We start from the raw sequence: 20498 nt of genomic DNA, 5'->3' as shown, positions 1-20498 counted from the left end.
GCTGGGCCAGATCCACAAAAGAATTACACCAGCGTATCTATTGATACGCCGCATAATTTTAAATATCCCACGTCGTATCTTTGTTTTGTATCTACAAAACAAGATACGACTGCATCTGGGATCGATCCGACAAGCGTACGTCTTAGTACGCCGTTGGATCTTAGGTGCATTTTTTCGGCGGCCACTAGGTGGCGTTTCCGTTGAATTCCGCGTCGAGTATGCAAATTAGCTAGTTACGGCGATCCACGAACGTACGTCAGGCCGGCGAATTTTTTTACGTTGTTTGCGTTCGGCTTTTTCCGGCATATAGTTACCCCTGCTATTATGAGGCGTACTCAATGTTAAGTATAGCTGTCGTTCCTGCGTCGCCTTTTGAATTTTTTACGCCGTTTGCGTATAGGGATTTGTGTAGAATGACGTCACCGTCGTAAACATTGGCTTGTTCCGGTTTAATTTCGAGCATGCGCACTGGGATACCCCCACGGACGGCGCATGCGCAGTTAAAAAAAAACGTTTACGTCGGGTCACGACGTATTTACATAAAACACGCCCCCATCACATCCATTTGAATTCCGCGCCCTTACGTCGCCAAAGATACACTACGCCGCCGTAACTTACGGAGCTAATTCTTTGAGGATTCAAAAAAAAAAAGTAAGTTAAGGCGGCGTAGTGTATCTTAGATACGCTACGCCCGACGCAAATTTGTGCCGATGTACGTGAATCTGCCCCAGCTGATTGTAACTGGGAAGCTGGTTTGTCTGTGTTTAGGGAGTGTATATACCCTGCTCTATGAGGCTGAGCTATATACCCTGATCTGTGAGGCTGAACTATATACACTGATCTGTGAGGCTGAGCTATGTACTCTGTCCTGTGATTCTGGGGCTGTATACTCTGTCCTGTGATACTGAACTGTATACTCCTGACACTATGGGTGGAAGCAAGTGAAATACAGGGGACGGAGTGGGTGGATTCTATAAGGGGTGGGGCTTATGAAAAGTGGGATTGGTCAAAAGGAACAATGGCTACCCACCATCCTAAAACTTCACCAGCCGCCACTGGTAGGCATGTCGTCAATTTGTTTTATTTTTTATGAAAAAAATACACTTAATAAATTTTAGTGCACACAAGCACAATTTATTCCCCAATTTGTTTGTACACAATAAAAAAGGAGGCAGTGTCAAGTAAATAGATACCAAATATGTCAAGCCTTAAAAATTATTGTGTCTGGGAAATGGCAAACAATTGGGGTACCTAAATTATTAAATAAATGCCTTTATAGCTCATCGGTTTAGTGTTAACTGTAAACAAGGGACTCAAAATAACTACTCTGGTGTGCTCGGCAATATAGCACATGTGTGGTGCAATTGTTTACATACACGTGTGCCCTCATATGGGTGCCCTTGTATGTGTGTGTTTAAATTTCTATCTGTGTGCACAGAGCAATGGGGTGCTTTTATTTTCTTTTTTCCTATTTTGTTTACTTTATTATATTTTAGTTTATTTGGTATCGTTTTGTATTTAACTTTATTGCTATCACAAAGGGAGCTAACAATGTCACCCCTGCCCTTTGCCCCAGCTAATCAAGTATGGACTGTGCTTGATCCTCTGTGCATTTGGCTTTCAGTTCTGAAACCTGGAATGTTCAGAGCTGAGTCCAAAATACTGAACTAGTTAAAATAAATTGTCAAAAGACATAGAACTCCAAGCACAAAAAGTTTTATTGTAATGTATTCCTTAATAGGTTACAAAGGATATAAATCCTTAGCACCTTTGGAAACCCATATATTGCATTGTAGCTGTGACATCAACAATGTTCTGTACATAGCCTCTGTGCAAAGCAAAGCTGGAGGGGGAAATCCAGCAGGTCCTTGCACTTATAGTTGCCTACAGGAAATTACAGAGGGGCAGATACAGAACCGTGTACAATGAAAAGAGCAGCAGTGACTGGTCTGTATTATTAGAATATCCTTCATTGATGCAAAGTATAGGGTTTGTTTTATGCTGCATGGGTCTAGAAGAAATACACAAAGGGCACCAATATTAAAATTCAGCTTTAATATCTTATGGGATATTTATGGAATTATGGATTTATGGAAAACTCATTCATGTCAGTTTTTAATATAAATCAAAAATAGTTTAGAAAATGTATTTACCCCGTAAATGTATGTAAAAAAAAAAAAAAACAATATAAAATATCAAAACTATAAGGAAATGTCAATTTGCATAAAGCCGAAGATTAAAGTACACTTCCCAAGTATGTAATTATCATTACACAAAATGTTAATGATAGATTCTTTTTAATTGCATGACACTTCTATCAGACAACTGCTGCATTACAAATTATAAGTGTAGAATGTTTTTGTCAGTTGAGATTTGGCATAAGCTAAGATGTTTTCCTGATACTGTGCTCAGTAGTCCACGTTATATGAGCAGATGGCTTCCTGGAGTATGAGCTTGTTGTTGAACACCACAATATGTATTTAGTTGAATCTAGCAATGAGTAACAGCATTCCCAATTCTGAAAAACAAAGATGGGAAACAAAAAGTAGCATGCAAATGAATGCAGTCTTTTTATAATCCATTATTGAATCTCACCCTTAACCTTTCAGTTATTTTTATTCTTGTAATGGCTACCTATACAGGTGAAAGAAGGTATGTCTGCTTAAAAGAGAAGTGCATGCTTTCAAAAAAGCAAACTCACCTAGGTGGATGCAACATCAGTGTTGCATCTATTCCCAGACGCCTCTAAAACTGAGAACTGAGCGTTCAAAGACCACTGATTGCTCAGTTCTTGGTCTTCAATGAGCAGAGAGCGGTGACTGGCTGTTACTGGCTGTCTGCTCTGCCACTCCAGAGTAGACATGTGCACAGCAAAAATTTTCGTTTATTTCTGTTTCGCTTCTGTTCGTTTATCGTGATTCGTAACGAGTCGTAATTTCGTAAGACGTTAGTTATCGTATTCGTACTCTTTAGAATTTTCGTAACACTTTTTTTTCCGTTTCCGTTTTTTTTCTGTTAGTTTATTTTTCGTTGAATCGAGATTAGTATTTTTGTTATATTTTGTATTCTGCCGCGTTCGTATTTTTAAAATGATTTTATTCGTTCCTTCGTTTTTACGTTTTAATTTTCGTTGTTTTGCTATTCGTATTTACATTATATTTTCCATCATGCCGCGTTCGTATTTTCGTAAGAAATATATCTTCGTTGCTTTATGATCATTCGTATTTTCGTGTCTAATTTCCTTTGATTGTAAAAACTTACTTTTGTAGATTTTATTGCATTCGTAATTCTGTTAGAATACATTTTACGTTTATTCGACACACTACTCGTCGTAATTTTGTAATTCGTACTTTACTGTGATTGACTTGACTGTCTTAGTTAGCACACACACCCTGTCTAGAATGAAGTCTGACGTAGAAGAAAACTAAAATATGTCAGATATTACAAATACAAATCTAGAAATTAGATGCACTGCAGTCTAACACAGAAAAAGACACAAGGAGCCAGGAGGTAATGAGAAAGAAGCTCATTGGGGGAAGGAACAAACCTCTTCAGAGGAAAGGGACAGCGCTCAGTGGCTATTGATCAGAAATATTTCAGTACTAACGAAAGCTAATTTACATTATTTCGTATTTTCGTAGTTTTCATTTCTGTTTTCCGAAGATTCGTAATTTATTTTTCGTTAATTTTGATTTTCGTTTTTTATTCTTTGTTCGGCATTTCGGTTGTTTTCTTTTTGGCCTTCGAATATTAGTAAGTTTGCATTTTCGTTCATTTTGTTTTTCGTAATCATTTTTTTTTTTTGGGTTCGGTATTTTCGTTGTTCCTATGTTTTCGTTTCTTTCTTCTTTTGTATCTTCGTTGTTTTCCATATTCGTTATTTTGAAAATATCGTTATTCGTTATTAATTGTGCTAAATCGTTCGTTCATTCGTATGTTAACGAATTAACTAAAATAATGAAAATTTACGGAAAACGTATTCGTAACTAAAAAAATTGCACATGTCTACTCCAGAGTTCAGTGGAGCACTTGGCTGTCAGTCACTCAGTGGATCGCTAAGGCCTCATACACACGACCGAACATGTCTGCTGAAACTGGTCCGCGGACCAGTTTCCACGGACATGTTCGGTCGTGTGTAGGGCCGACCGGACAATTTTCCGGCCTAGCGGACAGGTTTCCAGCGGACAAAAGTTTCTTAGCATGCTAAGAAACTTGTCCGCTGGAAGCCTGTCCGTCGGACATGTCCGATGGTCAGTACGACTCATCGGACATGTCCGCTGGCCCGAGAACCCGCGCATGGCGTCGAAGTGATTCGACGCATGCGTGGAAGCATTGAACTTCCGGGTTTGCGGACGTGGCGGCGTCAACGTCACCGCCACGTCACCTCGCTGTCTGTCCGCGGGGATTTTGGTTTGATGGTGTGTACAACCATCAGACCAAAATCTCCAAGCGGACATGTCCGATGAAAACGGTCCGCGGACCGTTTTCATCGAACATGTTCGCTCGTCTGTACAAGGCCTAAGAGGCTGAACCAGGTGCCTATCCAGGCTTCTGGGTGGATCCTGACAATATGGTCGGGACCTTTCCAGAGCCTGTACCAGCTCTGTGACATCTGTGGCAGTCAGGCATCTGGGCAAATTCCACTATTATTATCAGGATACTTGCAGAGCCTGAATCAGCTCTGTGACATCAGCCGACAGTGTACTTTAGCCTGTTCTCATCTGAATCTGGGTCACAGGAATGTATAACTAAGTGCACTCCTTTGACCCACAGGAGAAGAATAGTCAAAAGAGCTTTGACCATACATTTCCTTTAAGGTCTTAAGCACAGGGACATACAGTATGTATGCCAGCAAGATTAAAAAGTTGTCTTTAAGCTGTACGCACATAACATTTGTGCTGAAGTTTACATGCGTATAGTGTAAATGGATCCCATCAGCTGCCGCCACTGTATGGTACCAACATGTCAATATAACAAAGTTTTGCCTGCTGTGACTCCTGCTGCTGATTACAGACTATTAATGTTGACATGTCCGCCCTGAATGAGTGGTTTATGCGGTGGCAGAGCATGCATAGAATTACCTGAAGGCTGTATAAAAACATAGGACAATGGACTAGTCACTATTCCTGCTTGTATCTTCTCTGCAGCTTTTCTTTTCCCTACTAACTTAAGTGCATCTAAAATTAAACTTTTTTTTTTAGATTGAGTGGTGAGTGGTTAGAACCTCTTTCAGGTTTTTATTTCTGCCTGTGCCAGCATAAGATAGATACAATCTTTCGATTAGTTCTGGTGACTACTGTCACTTAAATTGGAAACCAGGATTTTGAGTTGCCACCAGAAGAGGAATAGACAAGAAACCTTCCAGCGGGGACACTTATTCCAGTGACAACTAACAGGGCATTTTCTCTCAATTTGTAGAGATTTTGTAGATATCCCAAATGGGGCATAGATGAAAAATAAAACCTGAGAGGGATTTTCACTATACTTTACTCCATCCAAAATGACATTAAATGTGTTGGGTCTAGTTATACTCTACCCAGTATGCACTGTGGGAGATATACTAAAATTGGTACAACAGTGCATGGTAGCCAATTGGCTTTTAACTTCAGCTTGCTCCCTTAAGTTTTGACAATAAAACCTGGAAGCTGATTGGTTTCTATGCAGTGTTTCACCAAATTTTGCATGCTCCAGTTTTAGTGAATAACCCCCTCTGTTTTAGGGTTTTGCTTACTCATATCAGAGCTACTGTCCTGCTGACTGGTAAGGGAATATTTAAAAAGCAGCATGGAAGATGGAATAGCACAGATTCGCGGAATGATTGACACAGAGGCAGGAAAATACTTGCACTATAGGTTCTCAGCACAGCTTCTTCCCCAGAAAGCATATCTACCAGCATAAGACAGAGGGACGCCATTTGGTACAAGGTATGTAGGCAAAGGATACATCTCCACTATGCAAAATATAATTTGTTTAAACCCAAAGGCTTTTTAAAGTAATAAATGCAATAATTTAGAGGCTGAATAAATGTTTACTTAAAGCGGTGGTTCACCCTCAGTGACACGATTTTACCATCGAGACAGGCATTGTAGCGCGAGCTACAGTATGCCTGTCCCGATTTTTTTACCCCCGTACTCACTGTGTACTCGTACATTATAGATTTCGGCTCCCGCGGGGAATGGGCGTGCCTATGGAGAGGGAGGATGATTGACGGCCGGCCCTGGCACGTCACTCTCCCCGAAGACAGCCGGAGTAGGTCTCGGCTCTTCACGGCGCCTGCGCACAGGCTATGCGCAGGCGCCGTGAAGAGCCAAGCCTATTTCGGCTATTTCCGGAGAAGCGTGACGCGCCAGAGCCGGCCGTCAATCATCCTCCGTCTCCATAGGCACGCCCATTCCCCGAGGGGAGTCGGTATCTTCGATGTACGAGTACACGGTGAGCACGGGGATAAAAAAATCGGGACAGGCATACTGTAGCTCGCGCTACAATGCCTGATTTTATGGTAGAAGAATTTTTTTTTTTTTTTTGGGGTTTATAGGGTGAACCCCCGCTTTAAGCCCAACACTTTATTTAGTACACCGTTATAGAAGTTCATAAATCAGAACAAAAAAACAACAAATGAGATGGAGAGTGGGATTTGGTACAGTGTGACAATTGAAATGAAACACAGTTGGTAGGTATAAGAAAGCCTTTAACCACTTAAGGACCGCCTCCTGCACATATACGTCGGCAGAATGGCACGGCTGGGCACAAGCACGTACAGGTACGTTCCTCTTTAAGTGCCCAGCCGTGGCCCGCGCCCGCCCGCGACCTGGTCCGAAGCTCCGTTGTAACGGAATGGGCCGTGACACCCAGAGACTTTGGAAGGATGGGGGGTACTCCTGTGCCAGCATCACTAATGACTCTTGGGTCTAGGGTAACCCTGTGCCCCTTTTGGGCATAGGGTGACTGAGAAATATTAATTATAAATTACATGAGATGGGACATATTGATATTTCATGTTGCAGGATATCTTGAGATATTACAAGTGGTTATTCTGACCCCGCCAGGTCAGTGGAGTGTTTTCATTTAATGTGAGGACACATTAATTGGGGCTTCTCCTAGACATTCCATTGTGAGATGCTAATTCAGTCCATAAAGGTCAGATGTCTAGCTTTTAGGTGTTAAGTCAACCTGGCTCCTAAGACCTCACATTATGTATGCTAATACTGATTTATATGTGGAATGTGACTTGTCAAGCTGTAGTAATTAACCCCTCTAATGCGGAGACGGGACAACTGGGGGATAATTAACTCAACTGAATGTCATTGTCTAAAAGAATGTGATTGAAGCCCCATTGTGTGATGTGTGGGTGGAGAGTTATTTGTCCCTGCGATTAACTGAAACATGCTGTACTGTATATAAGAAAGCTAAGATACCATTAAAGTGTTCATTCAGCGTATGTCTCGTTCATTCTGGGAAAAGAAATAGATTGTGTCTGTTGGATGGTTGGAGTGTCAGATAAGCTGTCGTGGTTGATGGAATGGGAATATCGTAAACGGTGGTGACCGTTACATCCATGACCGTGACTGCGGGACCAGTGGACCCGATCACCGCTGGAGTCCCGCAATCGGTCCCCGGAGCTGAAGAACGGGGAGAGCTGTGTGTAAACACAGATTCCCCGTTCTTCACTGTGGCGCCGTCATTGATCGTGTGTTCCCTTTTATAGGGAAACACAATCAATGATGTCATACCTACAGCCACACCCCCCTACAGTTAGAAACACAAATGAGGTCACACGTAACCCCTTCAGCGCCCCCTTGTGGTTAACTCCCAAACTGCAATTGTCATTTTCACAGTAAAAATGACTGTGAAAATGACAATGGTCCCAAAAATGTGTCAAAATTGTCCGAAGTGTCCGCCAAAATGTCGCAGTCACGAAAAAAATTGCTGATCGCCGCCATTAGTAGTAAAAAATAAATAAATAAAAATAATGCTGTAAAACTATCCCCTATTTTGTAAACGCTATAAATTTTGCGCAAACCAATCGATAAACGCTCATTGGGATTTTATTTACAAAAAATAGGTAGAAGAATACGTATCAGCCTAAACAGAGGAACATTTTTTTTTATATATTTTTGGGGGATATTTATTATAGCAAAAAGTAAAAAATATTGCATTTTTTTTCAAAATTGTCACTCTTTTTTTGTTTATAGCGCAAAAAATAAAAACCGCAGAGGTGATCAAATACCACCAAAAGAAAGCTCTATTTGTGGAAAAAAAAATGACAAGGCGCACGACCGCGCAATTTTCAGTTAAAACTACGCAGTGCCGAATCGCAAAAACTGGCCAGGTCCTTTAGCTGCCTAAAGGTCCGGGTCTTAAGTGGTTAATTAGAACAGTAAGCAGCAGTGACCAAACCTAACTTTTTTTAACTTTTCTTAGATTTTTTATATAAGGCCCCCCTTCCCCCCACCCACCTTTGTATTTGTGCAACATCCCTTAAGTACATAGGAAAACAAGACAAGGACTAAGGGCCCTATCAGCTACGTTCATCATCATCATCATTGTATAGTAACCATACGGAACAGTAAGTTAAAACTGTTTAAGTCTACTTTAAAGACACACTCCAGTCAGAACAGACAATTGATATATAGGGAGACTAGCCTACTAATCTAATTAGTATTCCAAAAAACGTCCTGAAAAACATTTGACGATTTTATTAGGCCCCATGAACATGGGATGCTGCTAAAGGTACGTTCAGAGACAGTTGGACGTTTTTTTAACTGTTCCTGAACTCATTCAATGTTATCCTATGTGACCATGTACACAGTTGGTTTATCGGCCTTTTTAGGCAGTTACGATTACAGTGTTTCTTTGAAAGCAAAAAAATGGGTTCAGATGCAGAATATTCCACATTTCAGATGCCAAACGTGGCTAAACGCGGTAACCCACGTTTAGCAGCGTTTCGTTTATAGGTGTTTTTTGGCCATTTAAAAGAAAAGCTTCTAAATGCAAACGCGGCAAAACGTGGCAAAACGCAGCTAAATGCAAAACGGACGTTTTAAACATGGGTTACTATCTGTCAAGTTTAAACATTTAGGAGCAGTTGTAAAAACAACCCGTGTACATGGAGCCTTAGACCCCTTCAACCTGTACACAAATATAATTTCAGAATGACTGTATCATGTAGGAATCTTGAGAAACATGAATATAACTTTTAATGACTATAATGTATTTAATCACATATAGCTGGATTCAGATAGCTTTACGCCGGCGGATCAGTAGATACGCCAACGTAACTCTGAATCTACATCGTTCTAAATTTAAGCGTATTCTGGAAACCAGATACGCTTAAATTAGGCTAAGATACGAGCGGCGTAAGTCTCCTACGCCGTCGTATCTTAGGGTGCAATATTTACGCTGGCCGCTAGGTGGCGCTTCCGTTGAGTTTGACGTAGAATATGCAAATAACTAGATACGCCCATTCAGAAACGTACGTGCGCCTGGCGCATTGTTTTTACGTCGTTTACGTACGGCTTTTTCCGGCATAAAGTTAGTTGAACAAATAGCTGGCCTAGTCAATGTTACGTATGGCCGTCGTTCCCGAGTTGAAATTTGAAATTTTTACGTCGTTTGCGTAAGTCGTCCGTGAATGGGGCTGGATGTAATTTACGTTCACGTCGAAATCAATACGTCCTTGCGGTGTACTTTGGAGCAATGCACACTGGGATATGTACACGGACGGCGCATGCGCCGTTCGTAAAAAACGTCAATCACGTCGGGTCACCAATCATTTACATAAAACATGCCCCCCTCATCCTCATTTGAATTAGGCGCGCTTACGCCGGCCCATTTACGCTACGCCGCCGTAACTTAGGAGGCAAGTGCTTTGTGAATACAGCACTTGCCTCTCTGACTTACGGCGGCATAGCGTAAATACGATACGCTACGTCGCCTGAAAGATGCGCCGCCCTACCTGAATCTAGCTACTAGTCAATGTTAAGTATGGCCGTCGTTCCCGCGTCGAAATTTTAAATTTTTACGTTGTTTGCGTAAGTCATCCGTGAATGGGGCTGGACGTAATTTACGTTCACGTCGAAACCAATACGTCCTTGCGGCGTACTTTGGAGCAATGCACACTGGGATATGTACACGCCCCCCTCATCCTCATTTGAATTAGGCGTGCTTAAGCCAGCCCAATTTACGATACGCCACCGTAACTTAGGAGGCAAGTGCTTTGTGAATACAGCACTTGCCTCTCTGACTTATGGCGGCGTAGCATAAATACAATCCACTACGCCGCCTGAAAGATGCGCTGCCCTACCTGAATCTAGCTAATAATGTTTCTGACACACTGCATGAGTTCAACATGGCGATTTTCATTTGCTCAGTGTTTGGTGCATCTCGCCACAGTGTCAAACAATAGTCAGCCAGTAATGGATTCCAATTGCCCTGAAACAGTTTTTCTGTGATGTCATGGTGAAACCTTTCACCGTGTTCGTCACTAACTATGCCTAGAATTTCGGTAAAGAAGTCCAAGTGTGAATGCAGAAAATAAATCTTTAGTGACATGTTGCACTTCGTTGTCTTGTATGCTGTAAGAAGTTCGTCAACCAGCTGAATATACTTTAGTGCTCTTTACTTGCCAAGAAAATTCTCAATGACGTGTTTCCAGGTGATTTTATCTGGATCTTTGAACCTCTTGTGATTTATGATGTTTTTGATCTGGGGATCAACAAAAAGCCTCCTTAATCATGGCATCAGCTATTCTTGGAAACATCTGTATTAACCACTTCAATACCGGACATTTTCATCCCCTTCATGCCCAGGCCAGTTTTTAGATTTCAGCGCTGTCACAATTTAAATGCCAATTACGCAGTCATGGAACACTTACATAGTTACATACAGTAGTTAATCTGATTTAAAATATCCATCCAGTTCAACCAACAGAAAAAAAAAGAAACCTCCATATGCACTATCCAATACCCACAGTTGATCCAGAGGAAGGCAAACTGAGCAATAAAGCATTATCCAGTTTGCTCCAACAGGGAAAAAAATCCTTCCTGATCCCCCAATAGGCAGGGAATCAGATACAGTATTCCCTGGATCAACTTTCCTTATAAATATTAGAATCCAGTTGTGTTTTATGCATTTAGGAAAGAATCTAGGTGTAGCACTGGGCTGGGTTTTTTTTTATTTTTTTTTATTTTTTATTCTTCTCTCCTGTGATGGACAGCTGCTGGGGTAGAGGTGGCTAGAATGTGCCCTGACTGGCTGTTGCTACAGCTGAAGAGGACCGGACTCCTGGTTAGCTGCCTACGTCAGGCTGGTTTCCAATTGGCTGTGGGACTTTTTCAGTCCCACCACCACGGAGAGAAGCAGGAGATCCACGTGGAAACTGATTAGAGGGCTCTGGGACCCTTTTAGAGAGCCCGGGAACCACTTGTGGAGCAAGAATGCCTGGCCAGTACAAAAAATCCCTGGGGAACGTTTTGTGAGTAGAGAAACAGAACTGGGAACTTTCTGTGACTGCTATTACAGAGTCTAAGGCCGCGTACACACGGTCGTTCCAAACCGATGAGAATGGTCCGACGGGCCATTTCCATCGGTTCACCGCTGAAGTGGCCTGATGGTCCGATGTGCGTACACACCATTGTTCCAAAAACCAATTGGGTCAGAACGCCATGACGTCAAACACACGACGTGCTGAATAAAACGAAGTTTAATGCTTCCAAGCATGCGTCGACTTGATTCTGAGCATGCGCAGGTTTTGAACCGATGCTTTCTGTACTAACCATCGGTTTGGACCGATCGGGCAGCGGTCCATCGGTTCGATTTTAAAGCATGTTTTAACATTTTGGACCAAAGGAAAACAGACCGATGGGCTATACACACGGTCGGTTTGGACCGATGAAACTGAACCTCGGTCCATTCTCATCGGTTTTGTCTGACCGTGTGTACGCGGCCTAAGAGCTGAACTGTGCTGTGTGTGCCCAGAGAGTGTAAGCCTGGAAGCTTGTGTTACAGGGCTGCAATGACACCACAGGGCTGTTGTTGTGAGCTGCTTACCACATGCTGTTGCCAGAGGATCTGTTCTGCCAAGAAAAGTGTGCTGCACCTGAATTACATGCAAATTTATGTGCAGGAACCAGGCTGTGGGCTGTTGCTTTGTTGAACACTACTTTCTATAGTGAGGGAGGAAAGACTGTGCTTCTATTCCAGTGCATTCCAGTTGCTTACAGTGACCACGTGTTCCAGCTACCTGCTAAAGCTGCAGAGAGCTGGCTCAAGAGGAAGGGTGCTTTCACAAGCCACAGAGGAACCCCTCAGGACTAGAATCAGTCATCAGTGGTGAAGGCTTCCAGCCACCATCTTGTTTACTTTAGTGAGCACTCCCACGCAAGGGCCCCATCGCCAGCAGACTCTCTACATATTCCCACTGGCCACAGGCAGGACAACTCTGCATTAGGTAGTAAATTCTTTGATACTACATTCATTCATTAATAGAGTCTTTATAAATTACTGATGTTTTTTGTGGTTGATTCACCTTCAGATTTTCTCTTGGGACCTTCTTGTGTCCCATACCTCTTGCCCCATGTTTCAAGTTTACATTGTCTACTAGGAGGATGCCGTCTCATGAAGACGAATCAGTCCATCACCACTTGTGTTATTACACCCAGTTTGGATTCAGGCATTTTACTCTTTTATCTTTAAGTAGTAAATAGGCTGTATTGCCTTTGCAAATGTGTATTGCTGTACTATGTTAGATTGTCATCAATCTGCAATTACAAGCCAGTATCGCTCACTAGCACCTGCCTACATTACTATATTGTAAATTGTCGCTAATTAAAGGGGCTGTAAACCCTCATGTTTTTTCACCTTAATGCATCTTATTCCAGAAAGTTTCATCTTTAGGGGCCCTTCTGCTAATTTTTGAGCTGCCATGGTATTCCTTTATTCCCCAATCTTGTATAGAAGGGATTTATTGCCACAGACAAATAATTTTCCAAATCCCTGTATGTTGTGTTCTTTAAGACGCACATCCAAGAGTCTCTTAACCACTTTAGGACCAGGCCTATTTTTTTAAACTTGTTGTTTACAAGTTAAAAAAAAAATTTCCTAGAAAATTACTTAGAACCCTCAAGCATTACATATATATTTTTGCCTAACACTCTAGAGCACAGGTGTCAAACACAAGGCCCACGGGCCGAATCTGGCCCTCCAGGCCATTTCATGTGGCCCCTTGCACCTCTCCTGCAGCTGCAGGAGAGCTCCAGCCCTTCTCTGGTCCTCCTCCAGACCCTTACTTTCTGTTTTTAATGCATCCAGCTTCTTCCCAGCAGCTTATTAGATTCACTCACCTCATACATTGGTTTATATACTTAATTGAACATTATTTTATTATTTTCACGTGTTGTAATTAATCAGTTGGTCACACCTCCAGTGCATATGCACTAATTACTTTGACTATTCTAGTCAGATTATAGAGCCTTTAGTATTGCCATTTAGTGGCCATTTAGTTTCACTCCATCACATTATTTGGGTTATTCACTTTATGATCCTCGCTAACCAGCGTTAGGATACTCACAGGTTTATTAGCCAGCTCATACCCTGGTCATACAGGGTACACACAGATAGCACCACCACCCCCATCCTTCTGTATTTTGTATTTTTGTTTGCCTTGGTAAACATGTTTTAGGGGGGGCAGCAGTCTGTCAACATTCACCTTCCTTACATCCACCTTTCATACGCGCAGGTTTTGCTCTTTCTTCCCAGCAGCAGCATAAGGAAAGAGGGGTGCACTGTGATGTAAGGGAGAGTGGGGAACTCAACTTCTGATGGTGGAGTGGAATCTAATATAAGGGGGCCATCCAATCTTACAAATACAACTGGCCCTTTTGAGATCAATCATAATGCTGATGTGGCCCACAATGAAATTGAGTTTGACACCCCTGCTCTAGAGAATAAAATGGCGGTCGTTGCAATACTTTCTGTCACACCGTATTAGCTCAACAGATTTACAAGCGCACTTTTTTGGAAAAAGTAACATTTTTGAATTAAAAAATAAGACAACAGTAAAGTTTTTGTTTTTTATTGTGAAAGATGTGGTATGTGTGGGGGTGGGGGCGCTAGTAGTTAGTGCTAGGTATATATATGAATTATTAAATAAAAATATATTAAACTAGGTATGCATATAAACAAGATAAACAGCTCCTAACCAAAATAAACATATCTTAAATGGGTGATAATAAATATTTGAATATTAGAATTATCAGATTGGTGATTCACTCATATGCCATAAGTGTGTGACCCACTAAGTGTGGGAAACGATACAAATACTGTGTAAAAAATAAATAAATAAAGTAAAATTAAAGTGCTGCATGCAAAGTTCAGTCCATCAGGCTGTTGGTGAAGGTGGAACACTTCATTGTGCATCTAATTCTGATGACATAGGAGTATATATGGACATTTTTCAGATGGCCTGAACTTTGCAAGCAGCACTTTAATTTTACTTTATTTATTATTTTTTTACACAGTATTTGTATAGTTTCCCACGTTTAGTGGGTCACACACTTATGGCATATGAGTGAATCACCAAACTGTTTTATTTTGTGGAATGATAATTCTAATATTCAAATATTTATTATCACCCATTTCAGATATGTTTATTTTGGCTAGGAGCTGTTTATCTTGTTTATATGCATACCTAGTTTAATATATATTTATTTAATAATTCATATATATACCTAGTACTAACTACTAGCGCCCCCACCCCCACACATACCACTTATTATAATCCACTAGATTATTTGGGGAGCAGCTTATATATAGTTATTTAACACTAATACGTTATTGGCGCGAGATATTTTCTTCTTTTCAATATTGTGAAAAATTATGTTACGCTGAGTAAATTGATACCCAACATGTCACACTTCAAAATTGCGCCCGCTCGTGGAATGGCGACAAACATTTATGCTTAAAAATCTCCATATGTGACGTTTAGCAAATTCTACAGGTTGCATGTTTTGAGTTAAAGATAAGGTCTAGGGCTGGTAACAGGGCGCAAAACTGACCGGGTCTTTTTTTTTTCACCGCCACCGCCGGAGACAAAGTGTGTCTGTGTATGATTTCTACATGGCATTCAGCGGGAAGTGCCATCGGCGCTATAGGGGGGGGGTGCAAAAAAAAAAAAAGCTCCCTGCTCTTAAAAAGATTCCCACCTGTCCTCCTATGGCCGCCTCCTGCAAGCCCCGGCGGCGGCAGGTCTTCACCTTCCAAAAAAATTAGCTCAGCTGTCTCTGTGTCTGGCAGCATGGAGGAGCCAAGTGTGACAGGCGCTCCCATGCTTGGTTAAAAGTGTGACCGACCAGAACGTCTTAATTCGGCTAACCAGCTAGCGTAGGCGGAGCCCAAAGCTCCGCCTATCCTCCTCTGCGCACCTTCTTCTCTTCCCCGAGCGGGTCTGTGAGTGACGTGACGTCACCCATGACGTGAGGCGTGAGGTTTCTCTGGAGGACAGCCTGGACAGAGAGGAGACTAAGTTGCAATTTGGGTAACCGGGAACCCCAATGCCAGGCCCAGGCAGCAGCACACACTGCACACTGCAGCACTACACATACCGTATGTGTATGTTGTTGTTGCATTGCATCATGATGAGTGCCAGGTTCCACTTCCAACTGCCAGACAGTGCCAAGCAGCCAAAATGTATAGTACTTGCTCAACATGGATTAAATAAATTAGAATTATGCATAGCCACATATATCATAAATAAAGTGATTTGTGCAAGTAGTACCTGCTGTTGCACAAATCACTTTATTTATATCTATGGCTATGCACAATTCTAATTTATTTAATCCATATTGAGCAATCACTATATTTAATGGCTGCTTGCATCTGTTTGGTCATGTGCCTGGCACATGACTTAGGGTACTTTCACACTGGGGCGTTGCGCCGTCGGCAGTAAAGCGCCAATATTTTAGCAGCACTTTACTGTCGTTTTTGCGGCGCTATTCGGCCACTAGAAGGGCGCCTCAAAGACTTTTTTGAGCGTCCTGCCAGCACACACGTTGTTATACCTGAAGGGTTCCACATGTACTGGCACTTTAAGGCTGGCTCCACCCAGCAGTGATGACAAGGGTCAAGGGGTATAGTAGCCATCTTAGAGAGAGCACATGTAGGAAGCAGAGATATGTATTGTCCTGAGATGCATGTTCCAGTGTACAGCCTGTACTGAATAAACATCCATTGTTCCAGACCAGAGTCTTGTGTCCCTCACAATACAGAGGATATAACAGTGGCGACGAGGATGGGATTTACAAAGTGTCTATCAGTCTGAGAGAGAGACAAAGACATTGTGGATTGTCACCTGGATAGAAGCAATCACAGATCCCAGCAGGAAAATGTCATTAATCGGGACATTAAGTGAGTTTGATGGAGAACAGACATCCTGGAGTTCCTGGGTTGAGAGGCTGGAACAGTATTTCAGTGCAAATGCCATCACAGACAACAGGCAAGTAGCAGTGTTTCTGACAGTGGTTGGGGCCAAAACATATGACACTCTTAGAGATCTGCTTTCCCCTGTAAAACCAGCAGCTAAGACATTGGCAGAGCTGCTGACACTGCTAGAGGATCACTTCCAGCCTAAACCATTAGAAATTGCAGAAAGATTTCGCTTCTATCATTGGCAGCAGCAGCCAGGTGAAGAGATTAAAGTTTATGTGCTCGCCCTTCGCAGACTAGCCTCTACCTGTTCTTTTGGGGACTACCTACCTACTGCACTGAGAGATAAGTTTGTCATGGGACTGAATTGTGAGTCAACTCAAAAGAGACTGTTAACAGAGAAAGACCTTACCCTTACAAAGGCAATTGAAATAGCTTCAGTGATGGAAATGGCTGTGAAAGATACAGAGGAATTGAACCCCCAGAGCAGAAGGGAAGAGGTGAAGCAGGAAGTTTTCAGAACAGCAGTCAAACCAACTGCTGCTAACTGGAAATACAGACCCCCACCAAGCCGGGAGTCAGCTTGCCACCGTTGTGGGAATACAGACCATGATCACAAAGTCTGCCGGTTTAAGGATCAGACCTGTCATAATTGCGGTAGGACCGGCCATCTGAAACGAGTTTGCCGTAGCAAGAAGGTGCGAGATAAACAACCTCTGAACCCCAAGACAAAGACATATATGGTGGGAAGATATACATCATCATCTGAGTCAGAGGATGAGGAAGTGCTCCACAGGTTAGACATACATCATATGCATTCAGCACCCTCCGCAATGACTGTAGATGTAACCGTTGAGGGAAAGAGACTCAAGATGGATGTAGACACAGGAGCAGCAGTTTCAGTTATCACCCAGAAACAATGGAGACAACTTCAGACCCGAAAAACTGTCCGCCCAACACCAATCAAACTGCAGACATACTCAAAGCAGATACTCCATGTGACGAGATCCTTCCTCGCCCAGGTCCTGCTCTCCCGACACTCCTCTGCTACCAGTGAGTCAGCTTGCAGATTGCAACGTCTGATGGTCCAGTCATCCAAGGTTCCGGGATCCGAATTACAGCTATGTGCCATTCGGACCCATTAAGAACAAACACCAGGCAGGCTGTATGTAAGTTCAAACAGGACTCTTTATTTTCAAGTACACAGCACACTTTTATACAGAATTTGGAACATCCCACTCCCAACAACCACTTTCCTATTGGTCAATTGTAAAGTATCCAGTCTTCACTCAGGTCCTCCTTGACCATGCAAATGAGGACTTGAAATAGTCAACAGGGATTGGTCCAATAGCTTGGATAGAAAGACTTGTGTATTGAGACAGAAGCCCCAGGGGGTAATCAATGTACACAATAACCCGGTCTACTTAATTACTACCTCTGAGAGGTTACATTCCTTTTAGACAATAGAATGCTAATTCAATACAGCTGACTGGCTTCTAACCTTTAGAACAATACATAGTCTTTTAGCGTAAACACATACATCTTTAAACACACATTCTAAAAGTCAGACGGGTCGTCTCCGACACCCGCTCTTAACCTGCAGAACACAATAAAAGGTATTTCACAAGCTGGGTCCACTTAGGATTTCAATAGTCTGAGCTAAGCATTGAAGGGTCATTGTCTATTGACCTAGTCAGGACAACTAAACCACTTGTAATGTGTCCAGTATCTCCTGCAATGAACTGTCAGTAATGTCCCATCTTCTGATATACATGAATTAGGATTTCAAGTAGAAACATTCCAGCACTGCAAGGCAAGGTCCATGACACTCCACCCACTGGGTTACGCAAAAGTAAAGGTACAAGGGTCAGACAAAGAGACTGCCATTATACATCCTAGAAAATGGGGGACCCCCTCTCTTCGGGAGAGACTGGATTGCTCACTTTGGTATGCCAAACATCGCCATAAGTCCCTGTAACACCGTTACCATTCCATTAGGAGATAATGAGGGATGGGTGGTGTCCCTGAAGCAGCGGTTCCCAAAGATTTTTGATGACCAGTTGGGAAAAATAAAGCATGACTGTGTGAGACTCAAGCTGAAACCCAACGCTCAGCCTAAGTTCTTCAAAGCTCGGACAGTACCTTTTGCACTCCGAGCAGGTGTGGAAGCAGAACTAAGTCGGCTGGAGGAACAAGGTGTCATCTCAAAGGTAGAACACAGCGAGTGGGCATCACCAGTTGTACCGGTAAAGAAAGCGAATGGGGACTTGCGCATTTGTGGCGATTTCCGCATGGCACTGAACTCTCAACTGGAAATAGACCAGTATTCCCTACCCAGAGTAGATGACATTTTGCCTCTCTTGCAGGGGGTCAAAAGTTCACCAAGCTTGATCTCAAACAAGCATATTTACAATTTGAGGTCCATCCTTCTTGCCGCAAGTTTCTGACCATCAACACCCACAAGCGACTGTATGAATATAATCGGATGGTGTTTGGGGTAGCCTCTGCCCCAGCCATTTGGCAACGAAAAATGGACAAGATTTTGGCGGACATTCCTTTCACTCAGTGCCTGCTAGATGACATGCTCATTACAGGACGGACCGACCAGGAACACAAGCAGAATGTGGAGCTTGTGTTGGCGAGACTCCAAGAACAGGGTCTGAAAGTGAACTTAGCAACATGCCAATTCATGGTGCCTAAATTGGAGTTTTGTGGCCACCTTGTGGATGCAGAAGGTATACACACCACAGAAGCCAAGGTTGATGCTTTAGTCAAAGCTCCAGCCCCAACCAACGTCCAGCAGCTGCGATCATACCTTGGCTTGCTGAACTATTACCACAAATTCCTGCCAGATCTGGCACACACCTTGTTTCCGTTGAACAAGCTTTTGGAGAAACACTCCAGATGGGACTGGTCGGCTGCATGCCAACGTGCTTTTGAAGTTTCTAAGCGGAAGCTGTTGGCGTCACGCATGCTCGTGCACTATGACCTCCAGAAGCCTCTCACCTTGGCTTGTGATGCCTCACCCTATGGTCTGGGGGCGGTACTATCTCACATCTTACCAGATGGGTCAGAAAAACCAGTGGCATTTGCCTCCAGGTCTTTGACAAAAGCAGAAAGCAATTACTCACACATTGACAAAGAGGCACTTGCGCTGATATGGGCAATTAAGAAGTTTCATCTTTACCTGTATGGTAGGGAATTCACCATACTGACGGACCATAAACCACTCCTTCAGATCTTTAGCCCTGACAAAGGCATCTCCCAGACTACTGCGGCCCGCCTCCAACGTTATGCCCTATTCTTGGGGGCATACAGCTACAAAATTCAGTATCGTGGTCATGATGCCGATGCTAATGCGGACGCTATGTCCCGACTGACAGGGAGGTCCATGGACTCTACTCCACCGGTCAGGAGTTGTCGTTACACCAGCCTGTCCTTCTTGTCTTCTGGGGAGATAGCAGCCCATACAACCAAGGATACCTTTCTGAAAACAATACTCTCCTGGGTACGGTCCGGTTGGCCTGCAACTGTCACACAGGAGTATGAACCTTATTTCCGTAGGCGTATGGAATTAACTGTGGCTGGCAACTGTGTTTTATGGGGAGACCGAGTGATCATTCCACAGACCCTCCGGAGACACATTCTGGACTTGCTACATACTGGTCATCCCGGGGGCACACGTATGAAACAAAAGGCCAGAGGCTATGTGTGGTGGCCAAACCTAGACTCAGATATCACAACATATGTGAATGCTTGTGCTGGATGTGCACAAACAGCAAGAGACCCTCCTCGAGGGTGCGTCCAGCCCTGGACTTGGCCCACGGTTCCTTGGTTTCGCCTACACTTGGACTTTGCAGGCCCGATCAGAGGACACACCTTCTTGATCATAGTGGACGCCCATTCAAAGTGGCCTGAGGTCATTCCTGTTACTCAGCCAACGACTAAGGCAACGGTTTCCATACTGTTACATCTTGCTGCTACGTTTGGATACCCCAGAGAAATCGTCACAGACAACGGTGCACAATTCACCAGTCAGGAGTTTCAGCGTTTCCTGACTGCCCACAACATCAAGCACA

The sequence above is a fragment of the Rana temporaria genome, chromosome 2 (genome assembly GCF_905171775.1).
Source record: "Rana temporaria chromosome 2, aRanTem1.1, whole genome shotgun sequence".
Taxonomy (NCBI): Eukaryota; Metazoa; Chordata; class Amphibia; order Anura; family Ranidae; genus Rana; species Rana temporaria.
The sequence above is the reverse complement of the archived record's forward strand: the minus strand, read 5'-3'. Positions refer to the sequence as shown.